The sequence below is a fragment of the Oncorhynchus gorbuscha genome, linkage group LG08, assembly GCF_021184085.1.
Source record: "Oncorhynchus gorbuscha isolate QuinsamMale2020 ecotype Even-year linkage group LG08, OgorEven_v1.0, whole genome shotgun sequence".
NCBI classification, from domain to species: Eukaryota; Metazoa; Chordata; class Actinopteri; order Salmoniformes; family Salmonidae; genus Oncorhynchus; species Oncorhynchus gorbuscha.
Window position 1 is genome coordinate 40265792 of NC_060180.1, and position 13550 is coordinate 40279341.

The following is a 13550-nucleotide window of genomic DNA, read 5'->3' on the forward strand; positions in this document are numbered from 1 at the left end:
TATGTCAATACATAGCAGTCAATGGGAAAAGATAAGCGTCACAGGGTTGATTCTTATGTCAATACATAGCAGTCAATGGGAAAAGATAAGCGTCACAGGGTTGATTCTTATGTCAATACATAGCAGTCAAATGGGAAAAGATAAGTGTCACAGGGTTGATTCATTTACATTTACATTTAAGTCATTTAGCAGACGCTCTTATCCAGAGCGACTTACAAATTGGTGCATTCACGGATTCTTATGTCAATACATAGCAGTCAATGGGAAAAGATAAGTGTCACAGGGTTGATTCTTATGTCAATACATAGCAGTCAATGGGAAAAGATAAGTGTCACAGGGTTGATTCTTATGTCAATACATAGCAGTCAATGGGAAAAGATAAGCGTCACAGGGTTGATTCTTATGTCAATACATAGCAGTCAATGGGAAAAGATAAGCGTCACAGGGTTGATTCTTATGTCAATACATAGCAGTCAATGGGAAAAGATAAGCGTCACAGGGTTGATTCTTATGTCAATACATAGCAGTCAATGGGAAAAGATAAGCGTCACAGGGTTGATTCTTATGTCAATACATAGCAGTCAATGGGAAAAGATAAGCGTCACAGGGTTGATTCTTATGTCAATACATAGCAGTCACATACACGACACCCTAAACACTCTTTCTCCCTCCTCTCCCTCTCTCTTTCCCCCACTCCTCTCTCCACTTTCCCATCTCCACAGATGGTATTTTGGTGCATAAGTCATTACATTGCATTCAAGGCAAAAAAAGTTTGTGACAGAGCTGAAATTGGTAAATTGATGAAATACTCAGACAGACATATCCACACACAGATGGACAGCAAGAGTTGAGGGTTCAGCCAGGAGGTGATATGAAGCTTGGGTTAGGGTTAGAGTTGAGGCTAGGTTTAGGGTTCAGCCAGGATGTGATATGAAGCTTGGGTTAGGGTTAGAGTTGAGGCTAGGTTTAGGGTTCAGCCGTGATGTGAAATGAAGCTTGGGTTAGGGTTAGAGTTGAGGCTAGGTTTAGGGTTCAGCCGGGATGTGTACATAAAGCTAGGGTTAGGTCCTCAACCTTAGGATTATGTCTAACCTTAAAACAATTATTTTACGTGCCCCTCCCCCACCACACGGAAGAAAGGTAGGCCTCACTTGAAGCCTGAATTAGTGCTTTTGAGTGACATCGGCAGAAGGGTTGAGTCAACATGTGGAAATGAAGCTAGGGTTAGGGTTAGGGCTTCAACCCTAGACGTAACCCTAGCCTTAATCCAACTAACAAGTCATTCATGTGCCCCTCCCCCACTACATGACAGAAAGGTGGCCTCACTTGAAGCTTGACCTATAGTTAATACTTTTGAGTGACATTGGCAGAATGGTTGAGGCTAGTTGTGATTGGTTGTGCGCAACCATGACGAAGCGTCCTTGCACACAACCAACTGTAACCTCATAGGGATGCCCTGTGTTGAGGTTCAGCTTCTTGTGGCAACAAGAAGTGTCTTAATTCATCCTCATCATGGTCCTTCATTCTCTCCCTGCAGTTACACAAAACAACTGTCTCCCATCCTCTGTTGATTGGCCAAATCTGAACATAAAAACTCAGGGCATCGTTGAAGAGTGTCCCCAGGAAGCCGTACATTGAATTTCAGCTTCCTGTGATTACAAGAAGTGAAGTAATTGGGGGTTATAGGGGCAGTTTGGAAGTTTAAAATAGTTTAGGGGGAAAGAGAGAGAGAAAATGGGGAGAGTAAAGGGGGGGAGGGTGAAGGAGGGATGTGAGAGAGAGGGGAGGGAAACAGATGAGAGAAAGGGGAGGGGGAGAGGAGGGTAGAGAGGGAATGAAAGAGGGAGAATGGAGGAGGAAGAAGGAGAGAGAGAGAACAGGGAGAGTGAGGGAGGGGGAGAGAGGGGAGATAGAGAGGGAGAGGGTGAAGGAGAGAGGGGAGAAAGAGAAGGGAGGGGAGAGAGAGTCAATAGACAGCCAGAGGTGGGAGAGAGGAGAGAGAGAGAGGAGGGAGAGGGAGCGAGAGAAATTAGAGTAGGGTGAGGCATGGAAAGAAGGAGGGAAAGAGAATGGAGGTGTGAAGAGGGTGTGAGAGAAGGGGGAGAGTGATCGAAAGGGAGAGAGAAAGGGATAGGGTGAAGGAGGTACAGGGAGAGAGAGAAGGGAGAGAGAAAGGGATAGGGTGAAGGAGGTACAGGGAGAGAGAGAAGGGAGAGGGAAAGGGATAGGGTGAAGGAGGTACAGGGAGAGAGAGAAGGGAGAGGGAAAGGGATAGGGTGAAGGAGGTACAGGGAGAGAGAGAAGGGAGAGGGAAAGGGATAGGGTGAAGGAGGTACAGGGAGAGAGAGAAGGGAGAGGGAAAGGGATAGGGTGAAGGAGGTACAGGGAGAGAGAGAAGGGAGAGAGAAAGGGATAGGGTGAAGGAGGTACAGGGAGAGAGAGAAGGGAGAGAGAAAGGGATAGGGTGAAGGAGGTACAGGGAGAGAGAGAAGGGAGAGGGAAAGGGATAGGGTGAAGGAGGTACAGGGAGAGAGAGAAGGGAGAGGGAAAGAGAGTTGAGCGGAGGTGGAGGGAGGGAGGGAAGAAGGAGGGGAAGAGAATGGTGGGGGAGGAGGGGGAGGGAGAGTGAGAGAGGTTGAGAGCGAAATGGACATTGTGAGAGAGGGTGGAGGGGGTGAAATAAGGTTGGGAGAGAGAAGAGAATGAGGGGGGATAAAGAGAAGGTAGAGAGTGAAGGAGAGACAGACATGAGCTCACAACCCTGTGACACTCATCTTTTCCCATTGACTGCAATATATTGAGAAAAACATCAACTCTGTGAAACTCATATTTTTGCATTGACTGCCAATGGTGGAAAAAGTACCCAATTTTCATACTTGAGTAAAAGAAAAGATACCTTAATAGAAAAAAAAGTGAAAGTCATCCAGTAAAATACTACTACTTGAGCAGAAGTCTAAAAGTATTTGGTTTTAAATATACTTAAGTATCAAAAGTAAATTGAATTGCTAAAATATACTTAAGTAATCAAAAGTGAAATAATGAATCATTTCAAATTCCTTTTATTAAGCAAAGTGGACGGCACCATGTTCTTGTTTTTAAAATGCAAAGAATAGCCTGGGACACACCAACACTCATTTACAAAAGATGCATCTCTGTTGAGTGAGTCCGCCAGAGCCTAGGCAGTAGGGATGACCACGTGTTCTCTTGATAAGTACGTGAATTTCACAATGTTCTTGTTCTGCTAAGCATTCAAAATGTATGGAGTACTTTGGGTTGTCAGGGAAAATGTACGGAGTAAATGGTACAATATTTTCCTTAGGAATGTAGTGAAGTAAAAATAAAAGTGGTCAAACATATAAATAGTAAAGTAAAGAATACCCCAAAAAACAACTTAAGTAGCACTTTCAAATAGTTTTACTTAACACCACTCAAATCAAATCAAATCACATTTATTTATATAGCCCTTCGTACATCAGCTGATATCTCAAAGTGCTGTACAGAAACCCAGCCTAAAACCCCAAACAGCAAACAATGCAGGTGTAAAAACACGGTGGCTAGGAAAAACTCCCTAGAAAGGCCAAAACCTAGGAAGAAACCTAGAGAGGAACCGGGCTATGTGGGGTGGCCAGTCCTCTTCTGGCTGTGCCGGGTAGAGATTATAACAGAACATGACCAAGATGTTCAAATGTTCATAAATGACCAGCATGGTCGAATAATAATAAGGCAGAACAGTTGGAACTGGAGCAGCAGCACAGTCAGGTGGACTGGGGACAGCAAGGAGCCATCATGTCAGGTAGTCCTGGGGCACGGTCCTAGGGCTCAGGTCCTCCGAGAGAGAGAAAGAAAGAGAGAATTAGAGAGAGCATATGTGGGGTGGCCAGTCCTCTTCTGGCTGTGCCGGGTGGAGATTATAACAGAACGTGGCCAAGATGTTCAAATGTTCATAAATGACCAGCATGGTTGAATAATAGTAAGGCAGAACAGTTGAAACTGGAGCAGCAGCATGGTCAGGTGGACTGGGGACAGCAAGGAGTCATCATGTCATGTAGTCCTGGGACATGGTCCTAGGGCCCAGGCCAGTTGAAACTGGAGCAGCAGCATGGCCAGGTGGACTGGGGACAGCAAGGAGTCATCATGTCAGGTAGTCCTGGGGCATGGTCCTAGGGCTCAGGTCCTCCGAGAAAGAGAAAGAAAGAGAGAAGGAGAGAATTAGAGAACGCACACTTAGATTCACACAGGACACTGAATAGGACAGGAGAAGTACTCCAGATATAACAAACTGACCCTAGCCCCCCCGACACATAAACTACTGCAGCATAAATACTGGAGGCTGAGACAGGAGGGGTCAGGAGACACTGTGGCCACATCCGAGGACACCCCCGGACAGGGCCAAACAGGAAGGATATAACCCCACCCACTTTGCCAAAGCACAGCCCCCACACCACTAGAGGGATATCTTCAACCACCAACTTACCATCCTGAGACAAGGCCGAGTATAGCCCACAAAGATCTCCGCCACGGTACAACCCAAGGGGGGGGGGGGGTGCCAACCCAGACAGGCTGACCACAACAGTGAATCAACCCACCCAGGTGACGCACCCCCCCAGGGACGGCATGAGAGAGCCCCAGCAAGCCAGTGACTCAGCCCCCGTAACAGGGTTAGAGGCAGAGAATCCCAGTGGAAAGAGGGGAACCGGCCAGGCAGAGACAGCAAGGGCGGTTTGTTGCTCCAGAGCCTTTCCGTTCACCTTCCCACTCCTGGGCCAGACTACACTCAATCATATGACCCACTGAAGAGATGAGTCTTCAGTAAAGACTTAAAGGTTGAGACCGAGTTTGCGTCTCTGACATGGGTAGGCAGACCGTTCCATAAAAATGGAGCTCTATAGGAGAAAGCCCTGCCTCCAGCTGTTTGCTTAGAAATTCTAGGGACAATTAGGAGGCCTGCGTCTTGTGACCGTAGCGTACGTGTAGGTATGTACGGCAGGACCACTGTTGACGGCAATGTATTGAGATATAAGTCAACCCTGTGACACTCATCTTTTCCTATTGGCTGCCAATGTATTGAGATATAAGTCAACCCTGTGACACTCATCTTTTCCTATTGGCTGCCAATGTATTGAGATATAAGTCAACCCTGTGACACTCATCTTTTCCTATTGGTTTCATCTACTTTGTGCATGAAACAAGTCATTTTTCCAAAAATGTTTACAGACAGATTATTTCACTTCTAATTCACTGTATCACAATTGCAGTGGGTCAGAAGTTTACATACACTAAGTTGACTGTGCCTTTAAACAGCTTGGAAAATACCAGAAAATGTCATGGTTTTAGAAGCTTCTGATAGGCTAATTGACATCATCTAACTCAGTTGGAGGTGTACCTGTGGCTGTATTTCAAGGCCTACTTTCAAACTCAGTGCCTCTTTGCTTGGCATCATGAGAAAATCAAAAGAAATAAGCCAAGACCTCAGAAAAAAATGGTAGACCTCCACAAGTCTGGTTCATCATTGGGAGCAATTTTCAAACGCTTGAAGGTACAACGATCATCTGTACAAACAATAGTACGCAAGTCTAAACACCATGGGACCACACAGCCGTCATACCGCTCAGGAAGAAGAAACGTTCTGTCTCCTAGAGATGAACGTACATTTGTGCAAAAAGTGCAAATAAATCCCAGAACAACCACAAAGGACCTTGTGAAGATACTGGAGGAAACAGGTACAAAGTATCCACAGTAAAACAAGTCCTATATCGTCATAACCTAAATAGCCGCTCAGCAAGGAAGAAGCCACTGCTCCAAAACCGCCATAAAAAAAAGACAGACTAAGGTTTGCAACTGCACATGGGGACAAAGATGGTACTTTTTGGAGAAATGTCCTCTGGCCTGATGAAACAAAAATAGAACTGTTTGGCAATAATGACCACTGTTATGGTTGGAGGAAAAAGGGGGAGGCTTGCAAGCCGAAGAACACGATCCCAACCGTGAAGCACGGGGGTGGCAGCATCATGTTGTGGGGGTGCTTTGCTGCACGAGGGACTGGTGCACTTCACAAAATAGATGGCATCATGAGGGAGGAAAATGATGTGTATTGAAGCAACATCTCAAGACATCAATCAGAAAGTTAAAGCTTGGTCGCAAATGGGTCTTCCAAATGGACAATGACCAAGTTGTGGCAAAATGGCTTAAGGACAACAAACAAATTTGACCTTTATTTAACCAGGCAAGTCAGTTAAGAACAAACTCTTATTTTTAATGACGGCCTGGGAACAGTGGGTTAACTGCCTGTTCAGGGGCAGAACAACAGATTTGTACCTTGTCAGCTCGGGGGTTTGAACTCACGACCTTCCGGTTACTAGTCCAACGCTCTAACCACTAGGCTACCCTGCCGCCCCAGGGAGTAAGGTGGCCATCACAAAGCCACGAACTGAAAAAGCATGTGCGAGCAAGGAGGCCTACAAACCTGACTCAGTTACACCAGCTCTGTCAGGGGGAATGGGCCAAAATTCACCAAACTTATTGTGGGAAGCTTTTGGAAGGCTACCCCGAAACGGTTGACACAAGTTAAACAATTTAAAGGCAATGCTACCAAATACTAATTGAGTGTATGTAAACTTCTGACCCACTGGGAATGTGATGAAATAAATTAAAGCTGAAATAAATCATTGTCTCTCCTATTATTCTGACATTTCACATTCTTAAAATAAAGTGGTGATCCTAAGTGACCTAAAACCGGGATTTTTGTTATCAGGATTAAATGTCAGGAATTGTGAAAAACTGAGTTTAACTGTACTTGGATAAGGCGTATGTAAACCTCCAACTTTAATTGTATATATACAGTGGGGCAAAAAGTATTTAGTATTTAGTCAGCCACCAATTGTGCAAGTTCTCCCACTTAAAAAGATGAGAGAGGCCTGTAATTTTCATCATAGGTACACTTCAACTATGACAGACAAAATGAGAAAAAAAATCCAGAAAATCACATTGTAGGATTTCTAATGAATTTATTTGCAAATTATGGTGGAAAATAAGTATTTGGTCAATAACAAAAGTTTATCTCAATACTTTGTTATATACCCTTTGTTGGCAATGACAGAGGTCAAACGTTTTCACACAGTGTCACCAACAAACCACCATCACATCTTCTCCTCCATGCTTCACGGTGGGAACCACACATGCAGAGATCATCCGTTCACCTACTCTGAATATCAAAGACACGGCGGTTGGACTCATCAGATCAAAGGACAGATTTCCACTGGTCTAATGTCCATTGCTCATGTTTCTTCTTCTTATTGGTGTCCTTTAGTAGTGGTTTCTTTGCAGCATCACATATCTCATTAACCATTTTCTTTAAGCAATGACTTTTCTGGCCACTTCCGTAAAGCCCAGCTCTATTGAGTGTATGGCTTAAAGTGGTCCTATGGACAGATACTACAATCTCCACTGTGGAGCTTTGCAGCTCCTTCAGGGTTGTCCTTGGTCTCTTTGCTGCCTCTCTGATTAATGCCCTCTTTGCCTGGTCCGTGAGTTTTGGTTGACGGCCCTATTTTGGCAGGTTTGTCGTGTTGCCATATTCTTTCCATTTTTTTAATGGATTCAATGGTGCTCCGTGGGATGTTTAAAGTTTCAGATATTTTTTATAACCCAACCCTGATTTGTACTTTGTCCCTGACCTGTTTGGAGAGCTCCTTGGTCTTAATGGTGCCTCTTGGTCTTAATGGTGCCTCTTGGTCTTAATAGTGCCTCTTGGTCTTAATGGTGCCTCTTGGTCTTAATGGTGCCTCTTGGTCTTAATGGTGCCTCTTGCTTGGTGGTGCCCCTTGCTTAGTGGTTTAGCAGACTCTGGGGCCTTTCAGAACAGGTGTATATATACTGAGATCATGTGACAGATCATGTGACACTCAGATTACACACAGGTGGATGTTATTTAACTAATTATGTGACTTCTGAAGGTAATTGGTTGCAGCAGATCTTATTTAGGGACTTCATAGCACGCACCATTTTTTTTTTTAACAAGTTATTTTTTTCATTTCACTTCACGAATTTGGACAATTTTGTGTATGTCCATTACATGAAATCCAAATGAAAATCAATTTAAATTATAGGTTGTAATGCAACAAAACAGGAAAAACGCCAAGGTGGGTGAATACTTTTGCAAGGCACTGATTGAAGAGCTCTTCCCGCCTCTGTCACAGCTGATCCGGCAGGCGATGCTAGGGGACAGGGTGGGATTGGTGGATTTCCCAGGGCCTTCTGACAGGGGCGAGGCTGGCCAGAACTGCATGGTGTCTGGGTTCGGTCTAACCAGAGAAGGGACTCCTCTTACATGGGCTGCTGAGGGCTGCTAACTTCACCTACAGGACACAGTAACAGCTCCTATGAAGGAATTATCACACACATGATGTTCTGTTCCGGGGACCAGGGCTGGCCCTGGGCATAAGCGACATAAGCAACCGCTTAGAGCCACACATATTCTTTTAGCAACTCAGTCACGGTCTCAACTTACTGTTGAGAGTTTGAATAGTTTGATACATAAGGTGCAATTTGAAATTTGGTTTTGCATCAGCAGTTTTTATCTCTTATGTCAGTCACTGACAGTCACTCAAATAAATTGGTAAATTAGTCAAGCCAGCTATCTAAACATGGTTGAATTACAGACCGTGGGGTCTCCCATAGATTTTGTTAGTCACTCACTCAGATATCAAATTAACATGGCAAAAGTGGTAGCAGAATGTGTCGAGGTTTCCCTCTGCTGGGAGAAATTATAACTTGCTACTCAAAACATCAAATTGCCACTACTTTTTTAATTTTTATATTGAACCTTTATTTAATCAGGTAAGGCCCATTGAGCTTAGAAACCTCTTTTGCGAGGGTGACTTGGTAAGAAGGCAAAACAGGGAAAATAGCAGCGTGTCCATAAAACATTACAGAAAAATACAGAATACACACAAAAGACAGAGTCATGAGTTACAAATACATGTGTCAATGGCCCATGAGAGGGATGGACTGATTGAGACAAGGTTGGAAATCTTGCTTCCACTTAATCACCTACAGATTAGCAACATGACAAGAGAAAAAAAGTACATCATTTTAAACTATTCTTTCTTCGCTGGGGTGACTGGTGTTACCGTGCTGTTGGAGGTGGTGTCCTGGAGTGTGGGCTGTCAGATGGTCCAGTTCCCAGGGTTCTATACAGCCGTCACACAATAACTGGACTGGGTACACACTGTCATCAACTCGAACAAGTGTCTGAAGAAGAAGAAGAGCATGAAAAGTGGTAGACTTCAGTTGAATACCTCAGAGGAACATGGGGTAACTGAATGGATTGTGAAAGATGGGGCACACACACACAAATGCACACACAGGTTTGTATGTTTATATAGTAGATACTATATAGTGGCCTTATAATTTTTTAAATAGAAATTGATTTTCATGTTCCAAGTACTATCACTGCTTTGTGCCTTAATTTGTTTATATAAATCACTGATTTATATTTACAAGTGAAAAAAAACATTGTTCATCGATTGAAGTAATTTCTTTGTTGTTGTAATATTGCAAAAGGATGTGACAGTTTCACCTCTGATATTCTTAGGGCTGCAGACCACGGCTGACTCAGCAACAGCCTGGTGTTCTATCAAAGCGCTGTCCACCTCAAAGGGACCAATATGGTACCTAAACAACCAACCCAGACATAGTCAACTAAACATTTTCATTCGGGTTCCCAGACTCAGATTGACCTTCTCCATGGACTGAAAAGAATTTAGAATTCACATTTGTTCCCCACAGATATAGGTTGTGTAAAGGGTGTGTGTTGGTGACAGGGAAGTCAGGAGCAGGAGAACCAACTTGGTATAAACACAGATATAGGTTGTGTAAAGGGTGTGTGTTGGTGACAGGGAAGTCAGGAGCAGGAGAACCAACTTGGTATAAACACAGATATAGGTTGTGTAAAGGGTGTGTGTTGGTAGCAGGGACGTCAGGCGCAGGAGAACCAACTTGGTATAAACACAGATATAGGTTGTGTAAAGGGTGTGTGTTGGTGGCAGGGAAGTCAGGAGCAGGAGAACCAACTTGGTACAAACGGAGATATAGGTTGTGTAAAGGGTGTGTGTTGGTAGCAGGGACGTCAGGCGCAGGAGAACCAACTTGGTATAAACACAGATATAGGTTGTGTAAAGGGTGTGTGTTGGTAGCAGGGACGTCAGGCGCAGGAGAACCAACTTGGTACAAACGGAGTCGGTTAATAAGTGCTGACAAAACTCCAAAAACCAAAATATACAAAATAACAAAAGTGGGTACAAAACCCATCACACACCAACACATTCTGAGGGGAAACAGAGGGTTAAACACACAACATGTAATGGTGATGGGATTGGAACCAGGTGTGAAGGAAGACAAGACAAAACCAATGGAGAATGAAAAATGGATCAGTAATGGCTAGAAGGTCGGTGACGTCGACTGCCGAACACCCGAACAAGGAGAGGGACCGACTTCGGCAGAAGTCGTGACAGGTTGAGTTCCTGTCTGACTACATTCCAGACAGATGCCAACTCTTGCAACACCTAGGTTGGTATTTAACATAATCCGCTAACCACATCAGATGACATAGAAATCTGATGCCCGACTGCACAACCGATAACATGGCACACAACCATTGGTTGATCCAATGCAAAGCCTGCACATGTAGTCGGGCAGGAACTCAACCATAGTGTATTACCCAGCTGAGAGGTGGCGTTATTAGCCCGACCCACAAACCCTAGGTAGCCACCCTCATCCATTACGACCCCAACGTCCCCAATATAGCACTCTTCTGTCCGCACAGGGTCACACTGCATGGATGTGTACACAAAATATTACAACATTAAGCTACAAGGAAACAAACCAACACTGAATCTCATAATGCTTTTCAGAAAGTTCAGATCAATTTCAAATAGAAGGACCAATCAATCAATCAAATAACCAGTCAATCAATCATGGGGAAGTTTAATAAATCCCTATTGGAAGAAAACAGACAGGGAGACGTAGTGGCATCTAGTTGACTTGCAGTGAAGTGGTCCTTCATACTTTGTATTCAGGAAAGAGGGAAAAGGTTCCCCTCCACTCCATTGGCCAAGACACTACCAGCTTCATCTACCACCTGAGATAGGAACACATATGTCGCCAATGTCCGCATTTTGTATCAAAAAGTGGCAACTTTATTGCATTCCCATTGATTATTTGTTGATAGTCTAGCACACATCACATGAATGAATGAATGACTTTGATCACCTCCAACACTGTTGTGGTTGGTCGACTGCACCCACCTGCATATCATACGCTGGTGAAGCCTTCCCGAAAGACAAGGCTTTGATCTTTGTGCCCTTAAAGGTACCTGCTATCAATACTTGGAAGTGAAACGACAGAGTAACTAAGACACCATGCTTTTTGTGCAACATTTTAAAACGTGTCTTGCAGGGCTCTCTAGTGGTAAAATTCAGATCTGAAGTAATACATTTCCCCAAGATGTGCTGACATCAAAGAGGTAATGTAAGGAAACAAGTGTTTTCAGACCATATGGTGTATGAACACACACACACACACACACACACACACACACACACACACACACACACACACACACACACACACACACACACACACACACACACACACACACACACACACACACACACACACACACACACACACACACACACACACACACACACACACACACACACACACACACCTCTAATACAGTATGACTGTTGAGGCGGGGCATTGCATGGATGAAGACACCCAGGGAGCGTAGACACTGCTCCAGGCAGACTTGGCCCAGCATGTATCTGACATGTTCCACAGGACATCCCTCTGTGTCAGGCCCGACCAGTACCCCCACACAGACAGGAGAGAGGGAGGGAAGGAGGGTGATAGAGACAATTAGGGTTCATTTAAATGGGTTTTAGTCCAAAGCCATTAGTGCCAATCTAAGTTCAACCCATCTAATGGTTGTGTTCTGGTTGTGGTTGGGTTTTGGCTACAGTTAAAAAGCATCTGATCGACAGTTAAAAAGCATCTGGTCTACAGTTCAAAAACATCTGGTCTACAGTTAAAAAGCATCTGGTCTACAGTTAAAAAGCATCTGGTCTACAGTTCAAAAGCATCTGGTCTACAGTTAAAAAGCATCTGGTCTACAGTTCAAAAGCATCTGGTCTACAGTTCAAAAGCATCTGGTCTACAGTTAAAAAGCATCTGGTCTACAGTTCAAAAGCATCTGGTCTACAGTTAAAAAGCATCTGGTCTACAGTTCAAAAGCATCTGATCTACAGTTCAAAAGCATCTGGTCTACAGTTCAAAAGCATCTGGTCTACAGTTCAAAAGCATCTGGTCTACAGTTAAAAGGCATCTGGTCTACAGTTCAAAAGCATCTGGTCTACAGTTCAAAAGCATCTGGTCTACAGTTAAAAGGCATCTGGTCTACAGTTCAAAAGCATCTGGTCTACAGTTCAAAAGCATCTGGTCTACAGTTCAAAAGCATCTGGTCTACAGTTAAAAAGCATCTGGTCTACAGTTAAAAAGCATCTGGTCTACAGTTCAAAAGCATCTGATCTACAGTTAAAAAGCATCTGGTCTACAGTTAAAAAGCATCTGGTCTACAGTTAAAAAGCATCTGGTCTACAGTTCAAAAGCATCTGGTCTACAGTTCAAAAGCATCTGGTCTACAGTTCAAAAGCATCTGGTCTACAGTTAAAAAGCATCTGGTCTACAGTTCAAAAGCATCTGGTCTACAGTTAAAAAGCATCTGGTCTACAGTTAAAAAGCATCTGGTCTACAGTTCAAAAGCATCTGGTCTACAGTTAAAAAGCATCTGGTCTACAGTTAAAAAGCATCTGGTCTACAGTTCAAAAGCATCTGGTCTACAGTTCAAAAGCATCTGGTCTACAGTGCGAAAACAGGTTTTATAAATTTTTGCAAATGTATATATAAAAATATAAAACTGAAAAACGTATTCAGACCCTTTGCTATGAGACTTGAAATTGAGTGCAGGTGTTTCCATTGACCATCCTTGAGATGTTTGCACAACTTGATTGGAGTCCAACTGTGGTAAAATCAATTGATTGGACATGACTTGAAAAGGCACACACCTGTCTATATAAGGTCTCACAGTTGACAGTGTAAGTCAGAGCAATAACCAGGCCATGAGGTTTCTTCAATGGAAGAAATTTGGAACCACCAAGACTCTTCTTCGAGCTGGCCACCCGGCAAAACTGAGCAATCGGGGGAGAAGTGCCTTAGTCAGGGAGGTAACCAAGAACCTGATGGTCATTCTAACAGAAAGACAACCATCTCTGCAGCACTCCATCAGGCCTTTATGGTAGAGTGACCAGATGGAAACCACTCCTCAGTTAAAGGCACGACAGCCCGCTCTGAGTTTGCCAACAAGCACCCAAAAGACTGTCAGACCATGAGAAACAAGATTCTCTGGACTGATGAAACCAAGATTGAACTCTTTGGCCTGAATGCCAAGCATCACGTCTGGAGGAAACCTGGCACCATCCGTACGGCGAAGG